Source organism: Equus quagga, chromosome 7 (genome assembly GCF_021613505.1).
Source record: "Equus quagga isolate Etosha38 chromosome 7, UCLA_HA_Equagga_1.0, whole genome shotgun sequence".
NCBI classification, from domain to species: domain Eukaryota; kingdom Metazoa; phylum Chordata; class Mammalia; order Perissodactyla; family Equidae; genus Equus; species Equus quagga.
The window spans coordinates 53,096,671-53,122,341 of NC_060273.1; the positions used below are offsets into that span (position 1 = coordinate 53,096,671).

Sequence of the window (25,671 nt, forward strand, 5' to 3'; positions counted from 1 at the left end):
TTACTGATCGCCCCTCGCCAGACCCTGAGCTAAGGGGCCGGTAAATATTATTCTATACATTTTCCCTTCGCAATATTCCTTCATCTGTTCTTTATAGTTGATGACCTGGACTGAGGCTCAGAGAGGTGAAGTGATGTGCCCAAGGGCCCACAGCAGCCAGTACATGAAGCAGGATCAGAACTCAGGGCTGCCTGGTTCTAAAACATGAGGACTTTCACTCTCCAGGTAACTGGGCATGGGGTTGGGGAAGCAGTAAAGCTGTGCCCAGGCTGTGGTGAGGAAACGAGCCAGGATGCCCCAGGCCCTCAAGAGGGGTGCCTGCCTTGGACCCCCACCATGGGGCCTGGCATGTATCAAACCTGAAACACTTAGACTTTTTTTTTTTTAACATTTGGTGATATAGGAAAGCTAAGCCTTCTGTTCTTTCCCCCAACTGAGATGGCTCAGTCCTCTGATCAGACCAGAGTCCTTGGGGTGCTGGGCTCCAACCATGTGCATTTGGCAGGAAAGGGGCTGCGTGGGAGGAGAAGGGTCTGGGGCTGGGAATCCATCTTCAGACTCCTTCTGCTTCCTGGAAGCTGGGCCTTCCAGCTCTGCTTCCCTTTGCCCTCGGTTTCCAACCTCAGTTTCCTTATATGAAAAGCGGATCTCCTGCCTGGCTCACTGGCCATTTTCCAGGATTCCATGAGACCGTGTGAGAGAAGGGGGCTCCGGGAGCCCGACTGTGCAGGACAGACGTCAGTCATTACTCAGGACAGCTGCTGTGCACTGTCTTGCTTCGGAATCAGTGCAGGTTACCCTCTGACCACACTGTCTCTCTGCCCCACCAGGCAAATCAGATTCAAACAGTACATTTGAATGATCTCAATGATACAAGGTGAGGACCTTGTAAACATCAGGCTCTAGCTCGGGTAACTCAGACAGTCTCTCACTCATTTGTGTCTCTCCTGGCGTCTCCTCAACCTATTCCATCTCTAATCTGTCCGTCTCCGTTTCTTCACTATTCAAATTAGTTATTTGAATGACTAGAAGCCAAAAGTTTCTTCCCAGGCCGCATGGCCCAGAACTTGCCTAAGAATTCTCCTCCCTCAGGCTTCTGCTGATTGAGAAATTCCCAGGTTCCTCCTGGGCTCCAGCCAGTCCTTTTGCCACTGAGATTTCTGCCAGGTAACATGGTGTGGCCCACAGGTCACCGGCAAAGCATCAGCTTCTTCCCCAGCCTGCGGAGATAAGAAAGGGAAAAGCAGCCATGTGGGCATCCTTAGGCATTGTAGACAGCTGAATCTCTTCTGTCTTTTGGTCAAAGGTGGCACTTGGCCAGGGTGTTGATGGATTGGTAACAGGGAGAAGAAAAGACAGTGACATTAATAACACTGATTGTTCCTGAGTGGAGAGATGGTTCCTGAGCAGAGAGCTGCCTTGTCACCAGGCACCTCTCACCTTGGGAATCTTTCTGGACTTCCTGCACCAGACATCTTCTGCTTGTGCTCAACCCACAGTGGCAACTAGGAGTGGTGACGGCCCTTCAGCTCCCTAGGCTTGGGCTGAGGAGGTCCCAGAATCTCACAATTTGGGCAAGTGCTTTCCTCTCTCTGGGCCTCCATTTCCACATCTGTATAATGGGTACTTCCCATCCCTGCCCACAAATTTTGCGATTAATGGGAGGATTTGATGAGATAATCTGTAGAAGTGAGTGCCTGGCACTTAATAGGTGTGGACCCCACCCTTGCCACAAATCTCCAAGCTTTCTAGAATGTTGTTGCTTTGTAGTTAGCAAATCTCTGACTCTTAAAGTAAGGGTACCAGTAATCCTTTACCTTTGACTAGAAATTGCACTTCTGGGACTCCAACCAGTAGAAATGAAAACTCATAAGGATACATGGACCTGGGTGATTGTTGCTCCATTGGTTGTATCTGTTGAGAGAGAACTAGAGAAACCCTACAGAACTTATGTACACCAATAGGGGAGAAGCTGAATAAACTATGGTACATCCACAATATTGGATTAAGCATCTATGAACAGTGGTGAATTTTTTTCTCTTTCTATTGATCTGGAGAGGTGGCCATGATGCATTTAGTGAAAAATATATACAGGGAAATTCTCACATATAGCATGATTTTTTTTTTTTAAACAAAGCACCTTCCTATAAACGAAAATATTTGTTTCTGTGAACCTAACAAGAGATGTGGAATGATCTATACCAGCTGTCCACGTTGCTTACCTGCAAGAAGAGTACAGAAGGGAGACTTGAGAGGGAGGAAAGAGATTTAAGAGTCTATTAAATTTATTTCTATTCATCTCTGAATTTTTTGCTTTTTTCTAAACACACCTGTCATTTTTTTTGGTAATGAAATAAAGTTGTTAGAAGGCCACTGCACAAAACACCCCTCAGTGAATGAATGAAGCCTGCAAATCCTACCATCTCACTCTTCTGAAAAGGGAAGTGTTTTCATGTCCCAGATTCTTTACCAACGTGCAGATACCTCTGAGGAGGCTGATGGTCACTGATGCCTGATCTGGGCTTGTCAGCCTCAAGTCCAAGGAGTGTGTGTGTCTGTACGTGTGTGTGTGCACATGCACTCGTATGTGTTTGGAGGGAGGAAAGTATCATCTGTCAGATACCTTTTTCGTGTCTAGCAACACACTCAGTGTCTTCATACACACACACCAGTTCCCTGAATACAGACACAACCGTGCCGTAGAGCCGTCAGCCTCATGTGATGAACAAGGAAACTCAGGCTTAAAGCATTTGTGATCATCTTGCCTAAGGTTACACCTGCAAAGGCTGAGCTGGGTGTAGACGCAGGCCTCTGACTCCAAGGCAAAGCAGAATGGTTCCAAAAGGCCTGACACTAGGAACCTTCTGCTTTAAAACCATACTAATTATGGTAATAGAAGTAGTCAGAAGGCAAACATTTATTCAGTCTTACTTCCATCCTTGCCAGACCCTTTGCAAGCACTTTAGATGGGTATCTCAACTAATCTTCATGAGAACCAATGAGAGGTACCTTTATTATTCCCATTTAGTAGATGAGGAAACCAAACCACGAGGAGGTAAGTAAACTGTGGAAGGACACAAACTCAGAAAGCGAAGAGAAGTTTGAACCCAGGCAGTCTGACTCCAGGGCCTGCCCTTCGATCCCCCGGGGGACACAGCAATTCCCTGCAGCAGCCCTGGCATTGGAACTCCCTGTCCAGGGCTCTTCCCGCTATGCCAGGCTGTCTGTCTCCAGATGCTGCTCGAAAAGAGCAAACCCAGGTAGCAGGAGGTGGGAGGCTCTCCTGCTCTGGTTTGCCTCTGGCCTCCTTGACAGGCTTTAGTGAGGCTTCCAGGGGTAACTTTGGCCTTCTCTGGGTCAGCTGAGAGCATCTGGGTTCCGACATGCTCCTGGACTCCCTGCTGCCTGCTCTCCCCACAGCCAACCCCAAGCCGCCCAGGCCTGATGCAGCCAAGTGCCTCCAGGGTGGCGGGGCAGCTGCCCTCAGGGCTTTGCTCAGGAGAAGGCCATCCTCATTTATCTAGGACAGAGTGAGCCAGAATTCAGCCATTTCCCTCCCACCAGACCCGTTTTTGTCATTTCTGTCAATCACCCGAGAAATTATTACTATTTTAATTTAAATGAATGTTTAAAATTTAAAAATAAACTTTATTTTTAAGAGGAAATCTATATCACCGCTATAAAGGGAGAACCAGCCTGGCTTACCGTAAATAGAATGTTACTGAGACGTGGATACCATCAGAGCAGAGCAAAGCCATCCCACTTTAGCTGGACGCCGCAGCTTGTGGAAGGGCCGAGCCTAGGCAGAGCTGCCCTCTGCTTGTGAAAAGGGGAAAGCGAGGGTTGGAGAGGCGGTGAAGACCTCCCAGCACCTGCTGAGACTTTCTCCTGGATGCCACCCGAAGGCCTGAGAGAACTGGGGACATGGGCTCCCTGTTCCCCCACGCAGGCGGTTCTGATGGGGGCTGCTGGCCACTTTGAGGAAGCTCCGCCTCAGACACGTTCTTCCTCCGTGATGCCCAGGTGTTCTCCATACGCCTCTCGCAACTGCTTTCGGGACCCCCCAAGCTCATCAGCTTCTCGGAAATGCTCTTGGCCAGGGGACCTGTCTTGCACAGTGATGGCCAGCCCAGCAGCCCTGTCCCTCAGGGCCAGCTCATGTGCTGCTTTGAGAGCCTTCCCAGGATAAAGTCTGTAAGCAGATGACATTATCCTAAGGGTAATATAGCCCCTGAGAAGGGGAGTGGAATTAGGGAGACAAACTCTCTACCTCTTCTGTCATCTGATTATTTTTTTAATAATGAGAAAATATTTACATATTGTTTAATAATAATAGTAATAATAATAAATAAGACATTCCTGAGCACCTGGCACCCCAGCACGCTGTCCTGCCAAGAGGCAAGGTGTCCTGCCTGGGCATTTGGAGGAGCAGCCACTTCCCCTCCGTGTGGCCGGGGTGATTCGTATTGTAGCAACCCGGGCCTCATGGGCAGGAAACAGGCTTGGGATCCAGTTGTCCGGGAGCTGGGAAGACAGTGCAGCTTGTGCTGGATTTTGAATCCAGGCTGAGAACTTACCAACCGGCTGATCTTTGGCAAGTCACTCGACCCCTCTGAGCTTTCGTGGGGATAAGACAACCTACCTTGAGGAGTGGCTGTGAAGCTTAACAAGACACTACACCATGCACCCTGATCCACGATGTGACTTTGGTGTCTTCACAATCAACTGGCTGTGCAAGGTTGGGCAAATGGCTCTCCCTTCCTGGACCTCAGTCAGCAAATTGAGGGTGTGATTAGATCAGAGATCCCCAACTAGAACCCACTGGTCAAATCTGATCCTAAGATATGTTTTTGTAGGCTAAAAATATTTTCTGATTAGCTGCCAACATTTAAAAATCAGGTGATCGCATATAGAAATCCAGGTTTTGCACGCCTCCTAAAAATTCTTCAAGTCTGACAACATTGGGCCCACGTTGCCAAATGCTGGGCAGGGGCTGCCCCTAAAGATGGGACTCAGCTAATAGGTTTTTTAACCACTTAAGTTATTGGGAGTTTAATTATCACAAAAGCTGTATTTTACAGATGAGGAAACTGAGGCACGGAGAAGTTAAGAAACCGTCCACAGGTCATACAAAGATGAATTAGGAGAGCCAGGACTTGAACCCACGCAGTCTGGTTCTGTGTGTGCAGTATTTCATCAGGGTGCCTCTCAGCCAGAGAGCCAAGAACTATGCTGGGTGCTGGGGAGACAGATGGAGGCAGAATGAGACCCCTAGTCTGCAGGTGCTCTTATCCCCTTCCTTTGCTGGGGAGGAGAGGGTTAACCCTACGCTGCTTGTCTCACCCTGGCCAGAAGCTGCCGGGATGGAGTGTGCAGGAGCTTGCTGGAGATGGACAAAACACAGCCTCACCGTCTAATGACAACTGGTGTTGACCCTGACAGCAGCCCCCCGCCCAGGCTGGCCCCCAGCTGCCCCTCAGCAGCCCCCGGGGGCAGGGGCAGCCCTGCACTCACTCTGTTTTGGTTTGGCAGAGGTGCATACCCGCCTCCCTGATCACTCCATCCCTCCTGTTTACCCTACAAACAGCCGAATGCGCCACACTGTCATTTAGAGGCCAGGGGGCAGCTGCCGCGGGGCCCCAGGCGGCCCAGGCCTGTTTGAGCTGTCCTGGGACCTGCTGCATGAACACGCGCCCAGAACCATTTGCCGAGGAATTAATGGGCCCCCACACCCCGCAGACACGAGCCAGGGAGGCAGCCGGGGAAGGCGTAGAGGAAAGGCTGTGGGAAGGGGGTGCTGCTGGGCTCCGGCTGACTCAGCTCCTTGTGAGCCTTGTGACCTTGAGCCTCAGTTTCCCCATCAGTATCTGGCTTTCCAGAACTTTGGAGAGCAGCAAACTCATGGACTCAGAAGATTCTGGTGAGGCACCTACTGTGGGCATGGCAGTGGGCCGACAACACCAACATTTAACATTTATTGTAGTTAGAGGTGTTCAATAATAGGCATCGAAGTCTTTGAAAACTCATCATTGAAGTATAACATACTTTCAGAAAAGTGTACAAATTATAAATGTTTCGCTCAATCAATTTTCACACACTGAACATACCTGTGCAATTAGCACCCAGATCAAAAAGCGGAATATCCTCAGCACTCTGGAAGAAGTCCTCACATGCCCCCTGACCACTAACCACCATCTGACTTGCATTATCTCTTTTAACCTCACCACAGTTTTATGAAGGAGGTACCAGACCGTCACTGTTTTATAAATGAAGAACAGGGGCTTGGTGTGGTCCATCACCCCAGCTAGTGATTAGGCCAATATTTGAACCCAGGCCCTTTATCTCCAGAACCCACACGTTAGCCACTGTGCTGGGAAAAGGGGTGGGCATCTGCTGAGGTCCAGATAGGGTCTTGTTTCATACGCATCCTTGTCTTCCAGGTGCTTCCAGTCTTGTGGAGCTAGGGTAGAAAGTCTTAAGTGTTCCTTGGAAGGTGTAACCGTACTGTTACTTCTCATCTGTCTTCCCCAGTTCACGGGACAGGGACGCCTGTCTGTTTGCCATGCAAAGCCCTGGCCCGTGCCTGGCACACAGCATGTGCTCAATGAATATTTGTTAGTGACTGACTGAATGGATGAGGGAATGAATGGAAAGCGAGGAAGAAAGGGAGGGAGGGAATGAGAGTAGAAGGGAGGGAGAACAGGAGAGTAAGAGCAAGCTCTCCTCCCAATTTCTAGGCTTTCCTCTCTGGCCAGCCTCCTGCTTCTCTCTACCCGGACCCACGCTCATCACCAGATCAGAACGTTTGCTCTGGACTCCTCTTTCCAAATGTTTCCTCAGATCAGCCCCAGGCCTCCCTAACGCCACATTGACTTCTTAGAAATGTGGATGCCCAAATTGGCCTTGACTTACCTGAGGGTGGGCACAGGCCAGAGGGGGTCGAAGGAGTCAAGCTCACCTCCCGTGACTCCTGGAGCCCAGCCCTACTCGCCTCCCAGATGTCTCTCCTCACTGCCACCCCTACTACTCTTCCGTACTTATACCCCGCAGTTCTACATCTCTAGCCTTTACTCACACTGCTCCTTCTGCCTGGGGGGTAGCCTTCCCTTGGTCGGCCCACCTGGCAGGAAGGTGGACTCATCTGATCCCTTGGGACTTGCTCAAGGGTCACCCCTGTCTCCGTGATGATTTCCTTCTTAGATGACCTCCCCCCACAGAGGCAGAATGCCTCGCTCCTGCATCCCTTTCCTCTGGTACATAAACCCACCTCCATAATCATTCACACCTAGTGAGCTCCAGGGACATATTCCTGGGTCTCTCTCCCTCATTTGACTATGATCTACAAGGAGGCTCCTGGGTTAATTGTCTTTATACTTAGTGTTTGTCATAGTGCTGGGCATAGGGTAGACCCCAAAAGAGCTTGACCCACCCAAGCAATTAATGGCTATCTATCCTATCCAGGTCCTTGATGCCTAAAATTCCACCATTCAGATGTATTCCTTTGTAATGAAGAAAATTCAAATGCCCACCATCCCTGCAACTCAGTAGGAATGAGTATATCAGATTAATTTGTTTCCAAGCACGTATGTTAGAGATGAGCAGGGGGAGAAAACAGGTCACTGGGGAGAATGGAGGAATGTAGAGGAACCACAGAGCAGGAAGCAGAAGCTCACCTCTGTACCCTCCCCAAGGACTGGCCCCAAGTAGGGCTCGAGTTTTCTCCACCTGCTCCCCTCTGCTCCTCTTCCCAATGTGACATATAGCCAGAAATCCTGACTTTCTTATCTCCATCACTAACTTCCAATGCTTTTGCCTTGGGATTGCATTACCCTGGAAGTCAGCAAATCTGGGTCCCTGCTGTGTGACCTTGGGAGAGCCCGTTCCCTTCTCTGAGCTTCAGCTTTCTTGTTGGTGAAATGGGGAGAGTGTCAAGGTGATGGTTACAGCGTCTTCTGCTCTGACATTCTGACTCTCCTGTAGTTTCTTTGGTTTGTGGAGATATTTTCTCCTCCCCTACCTGAAGGTATATCTATCTCTTAAGTTAAAATGAATTTTATCAGGAGAGTTTTCTTAGGTTTTCGTAGAAAAGGTTTCAAGAAGCGTGGAGCGATCCTAACAGTAATGAGAACAACAACAGCAGCAAAATTAGTTATTTATGGAGTGTTTGCTTGTGGCAAGAACTTACATAGCTAAGTACAGTGACTCCTGATAACACTCTGTGAGAGGGGTGCTGTGTGCCCCAGGTATAGGTGTGGACGTTGAGGCCCAGAGAGCTAAAACAGTTTATCCAGGGTCACAGCATAAGCGACTGGCAGAGCCAATATTCCAGACCAGGTCTGCTTGACTTCAAGGCATGTGATTTTAACGCTGCAGCTAGACACCAATCTATATCCTCCTGTGGCTGCGCGTTTCTGCCTTTTGAAGGCTTCTTAAAACCATGACTGCTCATTGATCCTTTGTCAGAACCAATGAGGCAACCTGAGGAAGTTATATTGGCTTCTCTTTCAGAGAAGGAAATTGAGGCACAGAAGGGCTAGTGACTTGCACCAAACGGTGGTTCCCAACATTTCTATGTTCATGGACCACTTTGAAATATTGGAATTTGGGGGCATACTTAAAAGGATTACAAAGCAAGCACCAAATTTTATAAAAATAAGTTTGGGGGATATTGAAGCTTTGGGTAGGTTTACTAAATGCGTGAATGAACACATGAGTAGAAACCTATACTTTCAGCACTGCATCTTCATCACCTCCCCAGGGCTGGCCACTTTGTAGGCTCTGGCATCTGGTTGTTGATGGAAGGAGTGAGCACATTGAACGACACTTGAGATCTTAGTAATTCGCCAAATTCTGTCTGGAGGACTAGGGTGCTGGGTTGTGGTGTGGCCTCAGATCCAGCAGCCTCCTGGAACTCCTCAAGGTGTGCAATTCCCACTCAGGCCAGAGAAGGGCAGTAGGAGGCTCTGGGAACAGCTGCTATATAGCCCTAGACCCACAGCAGGTCAAGATGCCTTTCTCAAGCTTAAAAAGGGTGGTGCTGAGATGCTTTCTGTTTCAAATAATAAAAGACCTGGCAAAAGTGGCTTAAGCAGTGACTTCATTTATTCTCCCATACAAGAACTCTGGAGCCATGAAAGTTCCAGAAAGTTCCTCCCATTTTTCTGATCCTTTGTGTATTGGTTGGTCTGGGGCTTGTCCCTTCATTGCTACAATATGGCAGCTGCAGCTCCCAGTATCGCAGATACTCATATCAGTGTCCAGCCAAAGAAGCATGTTTTCTTCCACAAATGGATCACATGCCCATGTGCAAGGAAGTCTGGGAAAGACAATGTCTAGCATTTCCAGTCTCTATGATGAGAAGTGGGCTCTGCTTGCAAGGAAGAAGTAGTGGGTGTGGGTTACAGGAGAATGGCTGCTGGTAGGGTAATCAATAGCACATGCCACAACTGGAAAAGAAGGGTCTGTTGCCTGATCTCAATGCAGGGATCCACATGCCATACTGTAACCATGAAGGGACAACTCCGCCAGTATGTTTCTGCAGCTGTCTCCTATGTGGGATGTGCACTGATGCAGCCAAATGAAGCTCCTACTGGGGTCAACTGTCCCAGCAGTGGCTTGTTCGCCAGCCTCCCCCCTTTTTCCTCATCCCGGACTGTGCACTTCATCCATGTTCCTACCCCGTGTAAGGGTGGGGGGATGTACACACAGAGAGTCTCTTACAACAAAAACTGGCTGCCTTGAGTATGCACAATATGCCAGGTTCCGTGCTGAGCACCTAAATCTATTGTTTTGTTTGTCCTCATAACAATCCCCATCTTACAGTTGAGGAAGTTGAAGCTCAGAGAGGTGAAGGGACTTACCCAAGGTCACACAGAAAGTATGAGAAGAAACCGCAGTTGGAACTCAGTTCTGTGACTCAGCTCTGCCCTCTTAGATGCTGTTATTAAGTTGCCCTGACTTAAAGGCTCTGGGCTCCAATCCTAGAGCCTGGGCTGGAACTCAAATTTGCATTCTGTTAATATCTCCCTGGCTTAAGGCCAAGCAGGCAGGGCCCTCCTTTCCCCACCTGGCCTGGCCTCAGCCGAACTTTAATCTAGGTTTTGTCTCCTGGCTGACTCCTTTGTTCCTACTAGTTACTTTCTCTGCGTGTGTGAGGAGGGGAGGGGGGAATGGGAGGGTCCCGTCTGCCTGCTGCCTTCAGGAGCTCCTCTCTCCAAGCAGCTCAGACCCACAGCTCCTCCAAGCCCTCAGCTCTGCTCCCGGCAGACCTCAGAAGGTACATGAGCAATCAGACCTGATCTTGGAATCGCTGACGTGGAAAACCAGGGGAACAAATCCTGTTGGCTCTGGGCAGGTGCAGCTGTCACTGTCCCCAGCCCCAAGTTCTGGCTGGCGGGCCCCCTCCTTTGGGCTCAGGCACAGGCGGGGAAGGGGGTGGCGCGAGGGTTCTGCAGGAGACAGAGGGAGCAGCATGCTGTGTGTGCTCCTGTGCCGGCCCCAGCAGCCCCACTGCTAGACCAAACCTGTTCTCCACCTCATCCAGAAAACCCCTTGGACGGAGTGAGGTTCGCCTGCCAAATAAACACTGTTAAGCTCATTGTGCATTTTCCTCAAAATAAAAGCTGTCAGACACCCCCAGTCTCCAGGGCCAGGCTCTTTGGGAAGTAACCCCTCCTCCAACTCGTCCCCCAAAGAGAATTCTGGCTCAGGGAGAGCTGGCAGATACACAGCAGACAACCGGCTGCGTCTTATCCATCTCCCTCTCCACACCCCCTTCTCTGGGTCTGAAACACCCTTATAGGAAGGACCCTCATCCTCCTCATACATAGCAGGAAGATGGTCAGCCCACAAATATTTCTGGAGCCCCTACAATGGTTTCACACTGTCTTCCTCAGCTTAGAGCACTGCAAGTGCCTGGACCAATATCCACCTATCTGTCCATCCATTCACCCGTCCATCCAACAAGCATTTGCTGTGTGCTGGCTGTGTGCTGGCTCTGTGCCACGCCCAGTGCCAGACACCGAGGACCAGGGAGTGAGAGTCCTGCCTGTGCAGAGCTTACCATGTGGTGGAGGAGACAGACAGGTCACCCCCTGGTCACAATGCAGGGAGCTCCACACCTTGATAAGGTCCGTCCGTGCCTAACCCCAGAGCTTTCGGTTTAACTGGGTTGGCTGTCACCTCAACTCCTTCAGGAGCGGCAGATGCTTTCAGGAAACACCCAAGGCAAAGAGTGATCAGATTTATGTTTTAGGAAGATCACCCCGGACTTGGGAGGGTGAGATTAGAGGCAGACACAGGCTGGGAGGCCGATCCGGAGGTGAGAGGATGGTGGCGTGAATGGAGGCAGCTGGGGAGAGAATGGAGAGGAGGGAAGAAGCGACAGGATGGGGATGGATTTGAGCACTATTTAGGAGGTGGTGCCGGCAGGACTGGATGAGGGATAAGATGGGAGTGGTGAGGAAGAGAGGGTCAAGGGTGATGTCCATATTTCTGCTCTGGGCAATTAGGTGAATGTTGGGGGCCTTTGCTGATGAACAAAGGGATGCTGAGAGAGGGGCTGACTCACCAGGTCACTCACAAGTCAGTGGAGCTGGAACAGCGCTCAACTTCCTGTCAAGGCACTCCATCCAGGAGATGAGAGCTTTGGGTGTCGATGGGGAGGGGGGGCAGCTGTTGGCTTCGGAGAGGGTAGAGGTTCTGTCCCCTTAGAGCGATGGTTTTCAACTGAGGGTTCCCAGCTGATGAGGGACATTTACTAATGTCTGGAAACAGTTTTGTTGTCACAACTAGGGGTGGGAGCTGGGGTGCTACTGGCATCTATGGGGTAGAGGCAGGGATGCTGCTAAATAATGCACAGGACAGCCCCCATAATGAAGAATGATCTGGCTCCAAATGCCAATAGTGTTGAGGTCATGAAGCCCCACCTGTTGAAGCCAAACAGTGACGTTCAATCACAGTGGCTGTGGAGCTGACTGTTCAGATTCAAATCTCAGTTCCACCACCTAGTGCTTGTCTGATCCTGGGTATGCTACTCAGCAGCTCTGTGCCTTGTGTTAACATGCCAAGCGTTTAGCACGGCACCTCGTGTATAGGAGGTGAGCATTTAGGAGAAGGGGAGCAGTCTCTAAGCTCGTCCACCGGTCAGTTCAGAGGGCCACCCCCTGGCAATGCGAGGGAGCTGACCGTCACCTGCACCTGCTCAGCCCTGGGCACTGGGTGTGACATCTTTATGCAGGTTGCTTGTGACCCCACTTGCGATAACTGGGCTCGTAGAGTGAGCCGGGCACCATGCAAAGTGCTTTACATGCATTGGCTCATGTTACCCTCACAAAATCCTGTCCAGTAGGGATTCTATTCCCATTTTACGGATAGGAAAACTGAGACTGAGAGAGACTGTGTGCTGCTTACTAGTAACACAAAGAAGAATAAGGCTTATCGGTGATTTCTAGGACCTCAGTCTAGTTAGGAAGACAAGAAAATAAGTTGACGCAATAAAACGACAGAAAGTGTAATTTCCATTCTGCCTCGTCTGCTATGCCTTCAACAAGTAATTGATGAGCATCTACTATGGGCCAGGCCTTGTCTCGGTCCCTGGGTTCCTGCCCCCGAATAGCTCACAATCTAGTGAGTGAGACAGATTACAAGATAATGCAAGCTAGGCAGATTCACTAGCATCCTATTACTTGGCATTTCCCCAGTGCTGGGCACTAATATGCTTTGGCTCACTTAACTTTAAAATTTGTCATGAAAGGATATTATTGCTATCTTCATTTTACAGTTTGGGGACTGGAGTTTTGAAAGATTAAGGAACTTGCCCAAAGTATTATAGCTGGTTTGTGGTGGAGCCAAGTGGAGGAGCCCTGGTCTTTCTGACCCCACAGCTCAAGGTCTTAACCATTAGGACAGATCCCAGCCCTGTTCTATAGGTACCGCCTGTTCATGCCTGGCACCCAGTTCTTATCACCTCTGTCTGTTTGCCCCAGACATCCCTCTGAACTTCACCCTCCTGGGAGGGATCAGCAATCAGCCCTGGGTTTGCTGGACATTGAGGAGAGGAGTCTAGTCATTGTTCCAAGATGGTGGGATCCTGAGAGCTGGCCGCCAGAAGCTTGTTCCTGTGGAGTGCAGAGAGCAAGAGACAAAGCAGGGCAGTCCTCAGGCACCACCGGGACCTCAGACAGCATCCTGAGGGCACTTCTTACTCACCAGACAGGACCTACTTGCACTGATGTGATCAGGGAAATATAGGTTCAACCTGTTCTCTGAGGCAGGCTGTGGCCATGTGTATATCAAATAGGAAGAGGGAACCTGAAATGACATCTCATAAAAGGTGCTCTCTGCAGAAGCCCAAGGAGGTTCATTCGCTTCTTCCAAGTTTCCTTCAAGGAAACCCAGTCAAATGGCTCCAGGGAACCCACATCTTAGAAAAATGCGGGCCAGGGGATCCCTCTCTTCTAGGCGCAGACCCCGGGGGAACCCGCGAGTTATTGCAGGGTGCGAGTACACGGACTGAAGCCCCTGTTGCTGCCTGCACACTGAACAACCAGCAAGTTGCACATTTATGTGCAACTCTTTTTTGGTTCTGTTTATTCCACAAATAGTCCACAAATATTCAGTGAGCATCTCTAAGAGGCCAGGCTCTGGCATCTGAAAGTCATAATGCAAACGGAAGTCACAATGGTGAACCAAGCAGATATGGTCCCTGTCCTCAAGGGCATATGGAATGGAAGCTGTTTTCAGGAGTTATGGCTGGGGATGCGGTCACTTGCCGCCAGCAACAGACTGTCTTTTTAGCAGAGCCCGGGAACAGGCACATCTAACTGGGATGTGGAATGTTCTGAAGTGAGAGTGTCGGGCAGCCTCTGCACTCGTCTGGGGCCCCAGAAAACCTCTCAGAGGTGGTCCACTGACCGACAGGATTCCCACTAGTGGAGCTGGAGAAGTCCCTTAGGCGGAGAGAAAAATTCTCAGAAAAAAATTTCCAACTAATCCTGAAGATTAGCTGGAAAGCTTGCCATGTTCTGGACTCAACACGAGCTCCACACCTCACAGATGGACATGGGCCTTTAAATGGAGCTGGGTGGGTTTCCTCCCAGTCATTCACCCTTTCACTCACCTGTTCATTTGGCAGATAGGCAGATATTTAGTGTGTACCTGGCACCCTGCTTTTCACGGGTTATCTCATTCAAGCTTCATAGCACCTCCATGAGGTAGGCACTATTAGTGCACACATTGTACAGTTATGGAAACTGAAGCCCAGAGAGGGAAAGGACATTGCCCAAAGTTGCACAGCCAGGAAATAGCACTGAGCCAACTTAGCTCAAATCCTGGTTCTGCCACCTTCAGCTATGTGACCGTAGGAAGCAATAACTTCACCAACTTTGGTTTTCTCGTGAGCAACATGGCTATGATCATCCCTACCCCACAGCTACTGTGGAGATTAAATGAGATGATGTTCCCAAAGGGCCTGGTCCCTAGATGCCTTAGTACACTGCACATCTCCTTCGCTATCCTGGCTCCCAGGTGTCTTGGATGCGACTCCCTCCAGAACCAGGCAGGGCTTGCTCTGTCCCTGAAAAAGCCCACTCAGCCGGCAGCCCACCCACTCCTGACCTTCTGGGCTCCTGCAGGACAGCTGAGTGGAGGTGTTCAGGCCCTGATCCCCGGCACATGTGCCCTGAGGGTGCCCACCCTGCAGAGCAGAGGTGGGGAGGGCGGAAGTTTCCCTCAGCGGGGAATTTGAGGGCTAAGCAGGTCTGTTACTCATATCTCTGTGCCCAGGCGCCGCTGCCGGAAACCAGCAAGGCAGGAAATGTTTTAAATGTAAGGTAATAAAAATTTGGAAAAAAAAAATTGAAATCCTGCCGAAGTGCCAGCTCCTGAAAGGGCCTGTTTGTCTTATTTGGAGCCAGGTGAACCGGTTTTAATGGAAACACTGGTGGCAGTCAGAGACCTGGCTCAGCCAGAGAGGGATCCCACTGCCTTCAACTCCTGGGGTCTCAGGGTCCTAATGTCACTCTGAGGAGGGGACTCCCTGAGAAAACCTGCCTGGGCCCCCCTGGGCTGGAAGATGCAGAAACCCAGTTTGCAGGACAGGAGTCGGATGAGGAGGAGAGAAGGAGGGAGACAGGAGTTAAAGCTGAGATTTTAACCCTGGTTTGGCCCCACACTACCTAACACTGTCTCTTGCCAGGCGTTGTGCAGGGTGCTGTAATAAATGCATCGTTGCAGGGCCTCACAGTAGCCCTACGAGGTGGGAGCATGGACATGACATTAGACACACCTGAAATGCATTGCTTCCTGACGTGTCTGGCACAAGGGTCAGACAAGCCAGGTACCCAGCCATGATTTAAGGAGGCCCCCACACTGAGGGTCATGAAAGCACAGGGTCGGCATTTGAGAGAGAAGGCCTCCTTATATTATGTGCCCAGGGGAACCTACCTTGCCTCACTCTAGTCCCAGTCCTGCTCTGTCACCTTAGGACAGTTACTGTTCCAGGCCTGAATATCCTCTGCTGCGAAATTGGGTCCAACAGTACCCACCCCCCAAGGGTCATGGTGAGAATGAAATGAGATGCACTGGGAGAAGGTGCTTAGACCATTGTGAGCACTTCCTAAATGTTAACTGATGCTATCACTGGGCCATTTTACAGATGAGGAAACTGAGGCTTAGAAAGATCACACAGCTAGGATGCAGAGCTGGGTGGAACCCGTGCTGGGGTGGGAGGTTTAGAGTGAGGAGAGGGTTGAGATGAGGCATTTGGATTTGAGGCCTGGAGATAAGATAAAGAGGTAGGACTGTTACAAGGCCAGGTGGCTTGGATTGGGTGGTAGCAGCTTTGGGGCATGGCTGTTAGATTTGGGATCTATCATGAAGCTATGGCCGGTTTCTTTGAGAATCTGATGGGAGCTGACAACCATCTTCCCCAAAAGTGAACCCACCACATACCACACAAGCAGTAGCATATAATCTTGGGAGGTATGGACCACTGTGAAGCCATCTTTGGTCTGCACATGAAAGAAGCTCTTGGTTTAGGATATTGCATGGGTGCAGGACAACATGAGTCCTGGCTCGTCCCTCTTTATGCCCAAGTTTGCTCAGAGTTTGTGTCCATTGCCCCTTCTTCCCTCCCTTCCCTTTGCACTGTCCCCTCTCTCCCTTGCTAGGACCTGCTTAGATGGGAAGGCAGAGCCACTGGGCTTCCAAAGGGGTTCCCAGGTCACCCTGCCCCCTGCTTGGGACACTGCTTGGGTAGGTCCGAGTGGCCCAGGCTGAATTCCTATGCCATGAGCTACCCCCTGTCAGCTCTTCCTGCTATGGGCACTGCACACAGTGTGGGGCCAGCCCAGGTAACAGAAGTGGAAGGGGGTGTGCAGAGCTGGCATTTACTGGGCACCCAATAGAAGTGTGTAGAATCTGTACATACTTTGGCCATAGTCCCGATAATAAAACATCATAGTTATTGGTATATGGCCAGTGTCTTCCCCATTAGACTGTAAGATCTTTGAGGACAAGGATAGTGACCTCGTTTTATTTATTTTGGCATAAGAGATGGAAAGAGAGGTGAAAGGGAGGAGAAAAAGCTGTGTGGACACCGTAGGTTCTGTTGGCCTAGCTAAAAGCTCTTCTACAAGCTAACCAGGCTGAGAGAATGTCAAGCTGAGCTACAGACTGTCGGAAGCAATCTGGTAGGAGAGAATGGTTGCAAAACAGAGTAATGGAGAAAGCAACTCTTGACAATCTCATTGGAGCCCCTGAATCCAGCCAGACCTGAAGGTAGTGCCTGATCGTATGTGCCAATGGTTTTCTGTTTTGTCCTTGTATTTATTTTTTTCTCCTAAAGCTAGCTTGCCTGGGATATCCATCACTTGTAACTAAGAATCCTGAGTAAGGCAGAAGGGGAGAAGAAGTCAAGAGGGCAGGAGGGAGGGGTGTCTGCAACGTGCAGGGAGTTCACTGGGGCTTGTGCCAGTTCTGCTAAAACAGATGGATCCTGAGGCCCCTGGGGCTTCTCTTGCTGTGGATCAAGGGCTAGAACGCAGCCTCCAGGGTCAATCAGAGAACAGGGGTTTAGGGCAGGGCGAGAGGGAGGCTGCAGGTAGGGGGAGGCGGGCGGGCCGAAGGCCTGGGAGGCGAGGAGAGAGGATTAGTGGAGGCCTGGCTCCCAGTGTTTACAGCAAACAGGAGACCAGTGCCGCCTTCCCCTGGACCTCAGAGAGCAGGAACTGTTGATGGAGAACTCCTCCCTCCCGCCCCTCTGGGTTATTAAACAGGGGTGGACAGTGATGGGCGGGCAGTGTGGAGGCATCCAGGAGAGAGGCGGGTATCATAACCCCAGGGTTTCAGACCCTCCTCCCCGTAACCTTGGCTTCCTTCAGTGCTTGAGTTTCCCATTGTCCCCTACATCCTAGCAGCCGCTGTCTGACCTCCCCTTCTGCTCCTCCCCACCACTCTTCAAAGATGTAGACCTGGGTTGGGGCCCGGAGATCAGGATTTTATTCAACTTCCCAACTGATTCTCATGACTTCCAGGTTTGAAAACCACCAACCTAATTCAAAACTCTGTATTTTACTGGTGGGAGACCGAGGGCCGAGGAGGCTTGCCCATCATCGCAAAGCAAGTCTGTGGCTGCGCCTAAGACCCAGGTCTCCTAAGCAGAGTAAGCAATGCTGCGTCCGTGTCTCAGGGCCTGGGCTGTTTATCCCAGCAGGGCCTGGAGTGTGTCCCTGTGCCTTTTAAAATTTGCAGAGCTTGAGGAGCAGCCTTTGTGCTGTGAGAAGGGACAGATTGTGTGTTAAGTAAGAGTCGGCTGGTCTGAGTGTGGGCTGAAAGTGTCCACCCAGGCATGGACAGATGACAGCCGTAGAGTGATTGTCAATGCCCTTGCCTCATCCTCTGGCCTTTTCAGGTTCCAGGGAAGCTGACCTCCTGATAAGACAGTTCTTGTGCTTTAATCTCTTGCTGCTCAAAGTACAGGCCCTGGACCAGTGGTGTTGCCCCGGAGCTTGTAGAAGGCCCCCCACCACATCTACTGAACCACGATTGAGGTTTTAACCCTGGGATGATCCTCCAGCACCTGGCAGTTCGAGGCGCATTCTTACACAGACCGTGGCTGTGAAATCAGCACAGGTGATTCTGCAGCAAAGCAAACGGGCCTCGTTTATGTACTTGGATGGGCTGCGAAAAATTTGGTGTCAAATGTATTTTTACAGATCAGGTCTTCTTGGAAATCCACCAGAGGAATCTACCAGTTAAAACAGAACAGCAGTAGCAGCAACAATAAGCAGGGAAGCCTTGCTTTTGAACGTGAAGCGTCCCAACTTCCCCTAGGAAGTTGATGTTTTATTGGATTAGATGGACTTAAGCTGAAGTGTGACGGCACATCCAGGGTGCTCACGCCTGATGGCGAGTTTGCATCTGGGGAGCTGTGGGTGGGACCTGGAGCTGTGCTCAGCATTTCACCCACTTGACCTTGTGAACTCCTCACCCCTCCTTTGAGGGAGGCTCAGCAAACGAGCGCATGACGGAACTAACAGGTGAAGTCACTCTGATTTTTGCATTTTATCTTGCCTTTTTCTTTTGTTTTATAATCCTTTCCCCATCATCTCCCACACCCTATTATTCTGTGTTTTCTTAGCTTTCGTGTGTCTACTTGGCAACCCATTCGTCCCAGGGCCATACTCTTGGCCAAAGTGTTGGCCTCTCTCCTGCAAGTCGGCTTGCCCAGAACTGGCCTTTTGTGTGCAGGTCGGCCGACCTGAGCCTGAGTCTGCACCATTGTTTTCTCAGACTTGGCCACCAGGCCGATATTTCCCCTGCCCTAAGTCATCCCAGGGCCAGTATCACAACTAGAACTAGGATCACCCCTAAAGCCCGAAGCCCGCCGGAATTACTCACACTGGCCAATCCTGAACTGCTTACCTGCCTTGCTTTCCTGGGGAAAGTCCAGTAAAGGCCGTGGCCTAGGCCCTCCTCTAGCTCCTGCTTCAGCCTCCTGACAAACCTGATGCTTCCCATGAGGTCCTGCATGGCATAGCCCCTCCTCCTGGGAATCGTAAAGAATAGCATTGACCTCTCTGTGCCCTCGGTCAGTCACCTCCATAAATTAAAACCCTGCAGGCACCAATAAAACACCCAGTCCCATCACTGCCGGGCCCTGACGTTCAAGACTTTGAGCCTCCAGGCTTCTGGCTTCTGGCAGTTAACAAAGGCTGATTGTGCAATGCCGACCGCTTGTGTGCTGGGATAAGCTGCACCATACTGCCTGCTCTGAGGTGCTCCCACATCTTGCTTATCCTGCGCCTGGGACAAGCTAACATATCCAGGAAGGTCATGTGGGAGATTCTGAGTGTTGGAAGACAGTTCTCCATGGGTCTCTTGTGTTTCCACACATCTTGCAAGCTGGCTGTCTTTGTTCCAGACGATCTTCTTACGGATGTGTGCATTTCAAGCAGCCCTGGAAGATAGTGATAGTGTCTTCCTTCAGAACAAAGAGCAGGTTTGCTTACTATCCAGAATAATAAAGATAATGTCTCCCTTGGGGTACAGGTCAGGTAGTCCATTATAAAGTATTTGCATTCCCTTGGCTTGGGGTTCCTCTCCTGTGACACCTCCCCCTGTAACATGCATGTGCCAGTGTCACCTAGCCTTCTTCATTTTGACCTGTGGGAAGTGGGATGAGGGAAAACTGGTGTGAATATGAAGCTCATGCTGCTTGCTGTGCTGTGAATAATAGTCCTTTGTCTCTGTCCCAGGAATCTTGTGTCTTCTGCCAGCATCCAGGAGACTGTAGCAGGCAAAGTTTTTAGCATGCAAGCAGGATAAAATCTTATATCCTTCACAATTCTTTTTTGTGTGTGTGTGAGGAAGAATGTCCCTGAGCTAACATCTGTTGCCAATAGTCCTCTTTTTGCTTGAAGAAGATTGTCACTGAGCTACATCTGTGCCAGTCTTCCCCTATTTTATTTGGGATGCTGCCTCAGCATGGCTTTGTGAGTGGTGCTAGGTCCGCACCCAGGATCCGAGCCTGAGAACTCCAGGCTGCCAAAGCAGAGTGTGCAAACTTAACCAGTACGCCACTGGGCTGGCCCCTACAATTCTTGAAATTGGAGTCTTCTGGTTTATGGAGTTAAATAGACAAGCCCTACTTCCCTTGGAGGAACAGATCTGGTTGCCTCACTAAGAAGGCTAAAGAAAGGCTCATGAGAGTATAGAGTGTAAAAGCATTGGGTCTGTGGTATTTGCCTGAATGAGCGGAAAACTTACATCCACACAAAAACCTGCACACAGATGTTTATAGCAGCGTTATTCATAATGGCCCAAACTTGGAACCAACAAAGATGTCCTTCAGTAGGTGAGTGGATAGATAAACTGTGGTACATGCAGACAATGGAATATTATTCAGCACTAGAAACATATGAGCTGTCGGGCCATGACATGACATGGAGGAAACTTAATTGTGTATTTCAGTGAAATAAGCCAATCTGAAAAGGCTACGTACTATGTGATTCCAAGTATACGACATTCTGGAAAAGGCAAAACTATTGAGACAGTAAAAACCATCAGTGGTTGCCAGGGGTTGGAGGCAGGAGTGATGAATAGATGGAGCACAGAGGATTTCAGGGCAGTGAAACTGATGAGGATTTTTAGGCTGCTTAATTTTAAAACAGTTTATGATGAGGATTTTTAGGCTGGTTACTTTTAAAACTACAGATAAGAAGCAGGCTCCGAGGAGTGGAATTTGTTTGCCCTTTGATCAGAGACAATTGCATTTGTGAAGGAAATCTCCATGCCTCCCTCTCTGCGCCAGGAGGAAGGGGGGATGGCTTTATCTCTGGAAACTCTTAATGGGGAAGGCAAGAACTTAAGTTGTTTACTGTCTGGCAACCTCATGTAACTGACCCCCCACCCCAAAATCCTCCTTTGTCTTTAGCTGAAGATAATATTTGAGCGGTGACTTCTGCCATTTACTCAATCCGGTTTGATTCTTATCTAAAAGTTGTGGGACCGCCCCATGGCCGGACCCCACTGGCACTGGTACCATTTTAACTTTTTTTTCCTTTGTCTTGTAAAGAGACGACTCACATACCTATGCCTTAAATTTAGCCCTAACCCTCAACTCGGGGCAGCAGCAGGAGCTCTGACTGCCCGTGGGTCCTGTCCCCACGCACCAGCTCTGCCTGCCCATGGGTCCTGTCCCCATGCCAGCGGGGGCAGCAGCAGCGGCTCTGCCTGCCCATGGGTCCTGTCCCCATGCTATTCCACACTATTCTCTAAATAAAAGAGCACTACTGCCAGATCTTGAGAGTCTAAGAAATCTTTCTTTCGACTCCTCGGCTCACCGACCCCGCATCAAAACTAGCGTGTATGATATTATAACGATGGATACATGTCAGTATGCGTTTGTCCAAACCCGTAGAATGTACAACACCAAGAGTGAACCCTAATGTAAACTAAGGACTTTGGGTGATTGACATGTGTCAAAGAAAGTCCGATTGTAACAAATATATCACTCTGGTGAGTGATGTTGATAACAGGGGAGGCCGTGTGTGTGTAGGGACAGGGCATACATGAGATATCTCTGTATCTCCCTCTTAATTTTGGTGTGAACCCAAAACCTCTTTTAAAAATTGTCTTAAAAAAGCATTGGGTCTGGAGTCAGATGGCCTTGGTTTGAAGCTAGACTTCTGATGCAGGGCAATTTTTAACCTCACTGAGCCTCAGCGGCTTCATCAGTAAAGTAGGGCTAAAAATTCTTCCCGTTTCATGGATTGTTGTGAAGGTTAAGTGAGATAATGAAATAATATGATTTGATGAGCAAGTGCTTTGCAAATGTTAGTTTTTGTTGTTACTACTATAATCTGATTATTTTTTATCCTCCAGCCGGGCATGGACCTAGAGGCAGTCACTGAGGCTGGGTGGAGCTGGTGATAGCTCACCTGTGTGCCAGATGTTCTCTAGAGGTCCCTTCCTTAGCAACTTTACTCTCTTTATTAGTCTGCTCAGGCTGCCATAACACAATCCACAGATGAGGTGGCTTAAACTACAGACATTTATTTTCTCACCATTCTGGAGGTGGAAGTCCAAGATCAGGGTGTCAGTGTGGCCAGGATCTGGCGAGAGCTCTCTTCCTGGCTTGGAGATGTGTGTCCTGACATGGTGGAGAGAGAGCTCTGGTGTCTCTTCCTCTTCTTCTTCTTCTTCTTTTTTTTTGGTGAGGAAGATTGGCCCTGAGCTAACGTCTGTTGCCAATCTTCCTCTCTTTGCTTGAGGAAGATTGTCACTGAGCTAACAGCTGTGCTCTTCCTCTATTTTTTATATGTGGGAAACTATCACAGCCTGGCTTGATGAGCAGTGTGTAAGTCTGGGCCTAGGATCTGAACCTGTGAATCCTGGGCTGCTGGAGAGAGTGCATGAGCTCTAACCACTACACCACCAGGCTGGCCCCAGGGATGAGGAATTTGATCAGTTAGCAAAGGTGATTAGATATCAAGGGTGGGAGGACTCTCACTGATTTAGCAGGATTTTTTTACAACTGGATTAGGCAGACCAATGACTAGGCCCAAGGGTGAGGCCTAGACAAATGAGGGCTCAGAGGAGTCGTCTAAAGTTTGGTTAAGGAGAGAGTCTTTATCAGTTGGGCAAGGAGTCCTCCTCTCCCATGTGCACCATGTGCACCACGTCAGCTCCGCTTGCATTTGTTTTGATTTGGATTCTGGTTCTTCAGGTTAAAAAATATCGAGTAAATGGAGAGATATGCTGTGTTCGTGAATGGGAGGACTCAATATGGTCAAGATGTCAATTCTTCGCAACTTGATCTATAGATCCAATGCAGCGCCAATCAAAATCCCAACAAGTCATTTTATAAATATCAACAAAGTGGTTCGAAAGTTTACATGAAGAGGCAAAAGATCTGGAGCGGCCAATGCAATATTAAAGGAGAAGAAAGGTCAGAGGACTGATGCTGTCTGACTTCAGGAATTACTACAAGACGACAGTCGTCAAGACAGCGCGGCACTGGTGAAAGAACAGACAAATAGGTCCATGGGACAGAGTAGAGAGCTCAGACACAGACCCCTCTAAATATAGTCAACTGATTGGCAAAGGACCACGGGCAACACAATGGAGAAAAGGCAGTCTTTTTAATAAACGGTGCCAGAGGAACTGGTAACCATGTGCAAAAAAAGGAATCTAGACAAAGGCCTTACACTTTCCACAAAAATTAACTCAAACTGGATTATACAACTAAATGTAAGACGCGAAACGATAAAACTCCTAGGTAATAACGTAGCAGAAAATCTGGATGACCTTGGGTTTGGTGATGACTTTTTAGATACAACACCAAAGGCACAGTCCATTCACAGGCTATCAGCAAATGTTAACTACTTTTATGATTTTTAAGTGAAATCTTTGTGTGTTTGTGGATAGAGATTGAAGAGAGTTTATTTGCTGTTGTGATGGAATTGCAAGTAAGCCTTTTTGTTGTTGTTGAGATTTAAATTATGTGAATATTTCAAAATATGTTGTATTTTTAACCAAAGCAGTCCCTTTCTTTGTCCTCCCTCCCTGCTTTCCTTCTTTTTTTTTAGGAACAAAGCCAAAAAGGCTGCTCTAAAAGGGTGCTGATGGCCTGTCTGGAGGCAAGAAATGAACCAAATAAGCCTTCTGAGCCTGGGGCTATGTCTGGAAGAGCTTGGTCCTGGTAGCTTTTCAACTAAGAAAATGAGGGCTCTCAGCCAGGAGGAAAGACTTGTCCTGAAACTATGAATCCAGGCAACACAGAGGTCACAGATGCCACTCCTCTCCCCACCCCAGGGGACTCAGTGTCTCCAGGAGCATTCCCTGGTCTCAGGGCACTGGGTTCTGGCCAAGGGAGAGCCCGGTAAGTTGTCCATTGGAAATGGTCAGAGGCTCGTCATAAAAATTGCGGGCTATAAAGCAGAATATAACTCAGGTGGCTATGAGGCATCATCACATGAGGAGTCCAAGGCTCAGGGAGCTTGGGTGACTTGTCCTAAGTCCCATGGTGAGAGCCTGCCCGACCCTGCACTGCAGCAGAGCCTGGTGGGTGACATACATGACATAAGCGGACCTGGTAGGGAACGTGTATCTGTCTACAGGGAACAGCTGTTACTCAGAGACTCAAAATTCTTTCCTAGTGTTTCCAGATCTTCCAGATCTTTCCACATCTTTCCAGATTGTTTTCAAGAGGAAGCAGGAAATATGTATTGTTATGTGAAATCTCTCAATTTGTGAATGATGGCAATTCATTCAATATATTAAAGGCCCTCATGGGTCAAATGCAATTGGAGGTCTGCCATCACGCCTTAGTGTCCCTAATACTAGCAAAGATTTTTGAATTATGCTGGAGAGAGAAGTGAAACCTCTTGCAGATTAAGACAATCTCAAGTGAAGAAGCTTTAGACCAAAGCACACGTTGGCTTTTCTTTTTCTCAAACTAGTATTTAAAGACTTTGGTTGGGATAAACTGAGCAGCCCTGGATATACCCAAGTGACATATTTTAATATTTAGGCTACAAATTAGGCTTTAATCTAGAGGAGAAGAAAAAATCAAGTGAAAGTCAGCAGGTCTGACTGTGTTTAAGGGTTGGATTGAAGCTAGGTAGGAAAGGATGATATTCTGAGGGTTCTCCTCTCAAACCAAAGCAGAGGGGGTGAGAAATAGGGATCAGAGGCAAAACATTCCTGGAAAACGCTGAGTGATGAAGAGTCTGTGGAAACAAACCTATCAAAGAAACTTAAAAGTTAAGAAGAGGAGCTGGGCTGATGTCTTCTTCCCTAGTGTAGCCAAGAAACTCCGGCAAAAGCTATCACGCCAGCTCATCACGCCTCTCAGGGACTTGGGTTCCAGTCCCAGCCGGTCACTCGCTAGCTGCTGTGATCTAGGGTGGAATGTGAACCTCACTAAGCTTCAGGGCTCTCATGGATAAAATGGGAAATGTAATACCAGCGAGAGGGCTGTTATGAGAAAGAAGATTGATAAACGGAACCTTCTCCATTGCAGAAAGTTTGCCATGTGCCAGGTGTAGATCACTTCGCTTAACCTCATTACTTCCGCGTTCTGCCATCCTCATTGCTGTCAGGATGTGAATAAGGCCCGGGGAAGGTGTAACAGTGCCATTTATATTATTGTCATCATTTTTGTTACAGGAGATGTGCACACCTCACAGTCCAGGGTAGGAGGCAGAATCTCTGAATCGCTTTATTGATGCCCCGGGAATTGACGCGAGAGTCCTAAAGGATCCTGCCCCACAAAATCGTCCTCTGAAATGTATGTAGGCTCTCTTACCCTTATGTTCTAACCCTTGAATGTATTAAGCAGTTTGAAATGCAAATAGATTGGGTTTTTGTAAGTGGATTTGAAGGTGTCTTTTTCACGTCTATTACCTCTCCCATAATGCTCTCCCAAGTACTGGGAGTGTAATACCTGCTAAATAAATTTTGTGAAAAATAAGTTGTCTATGTTTCCCATTACAAAAGCAATTTAAGCTTGTTATAACAAACTTGGGAGCTACAGGGAGGCAGGAGGAAGAAGTAAGCTCTGAAGGGCAGTGGATTGTGCTAAGTGGTCTTTGGAAAACAAAATGCAAATCCCAACCTAGAAACTGGAGGATTGGAGGGTGGCTGTCTTCTTTGTCAAACCCCAGC

General features: G+C 49.0%; 1 long non-coding RNA gene across 1 annotated transcript in view; it reads left to right on the top strand.

Annotated features, from left to right (window-relative positions):
* Positions 1-25,411, top strand: part of LOC124241655 (uncharacterized) — a 43,260-nt gene extending 17,849 nt beyond the window's left edge. The window contains exons 2-3 of the long non-coding RNA XR_006889280.1: positions 23,592-23,884; positions 25,174-25,411. This is a non-coding gene — a long non-coding RNA (uncharacterized LOC124241655). The remainder of the gene's footprint in view (positions 1-23,591; positions 23,885-25,173) is intronic.
* The last annotated feature ends 260 nt before the right edge of the window (positions 25,412-25,671 follow it).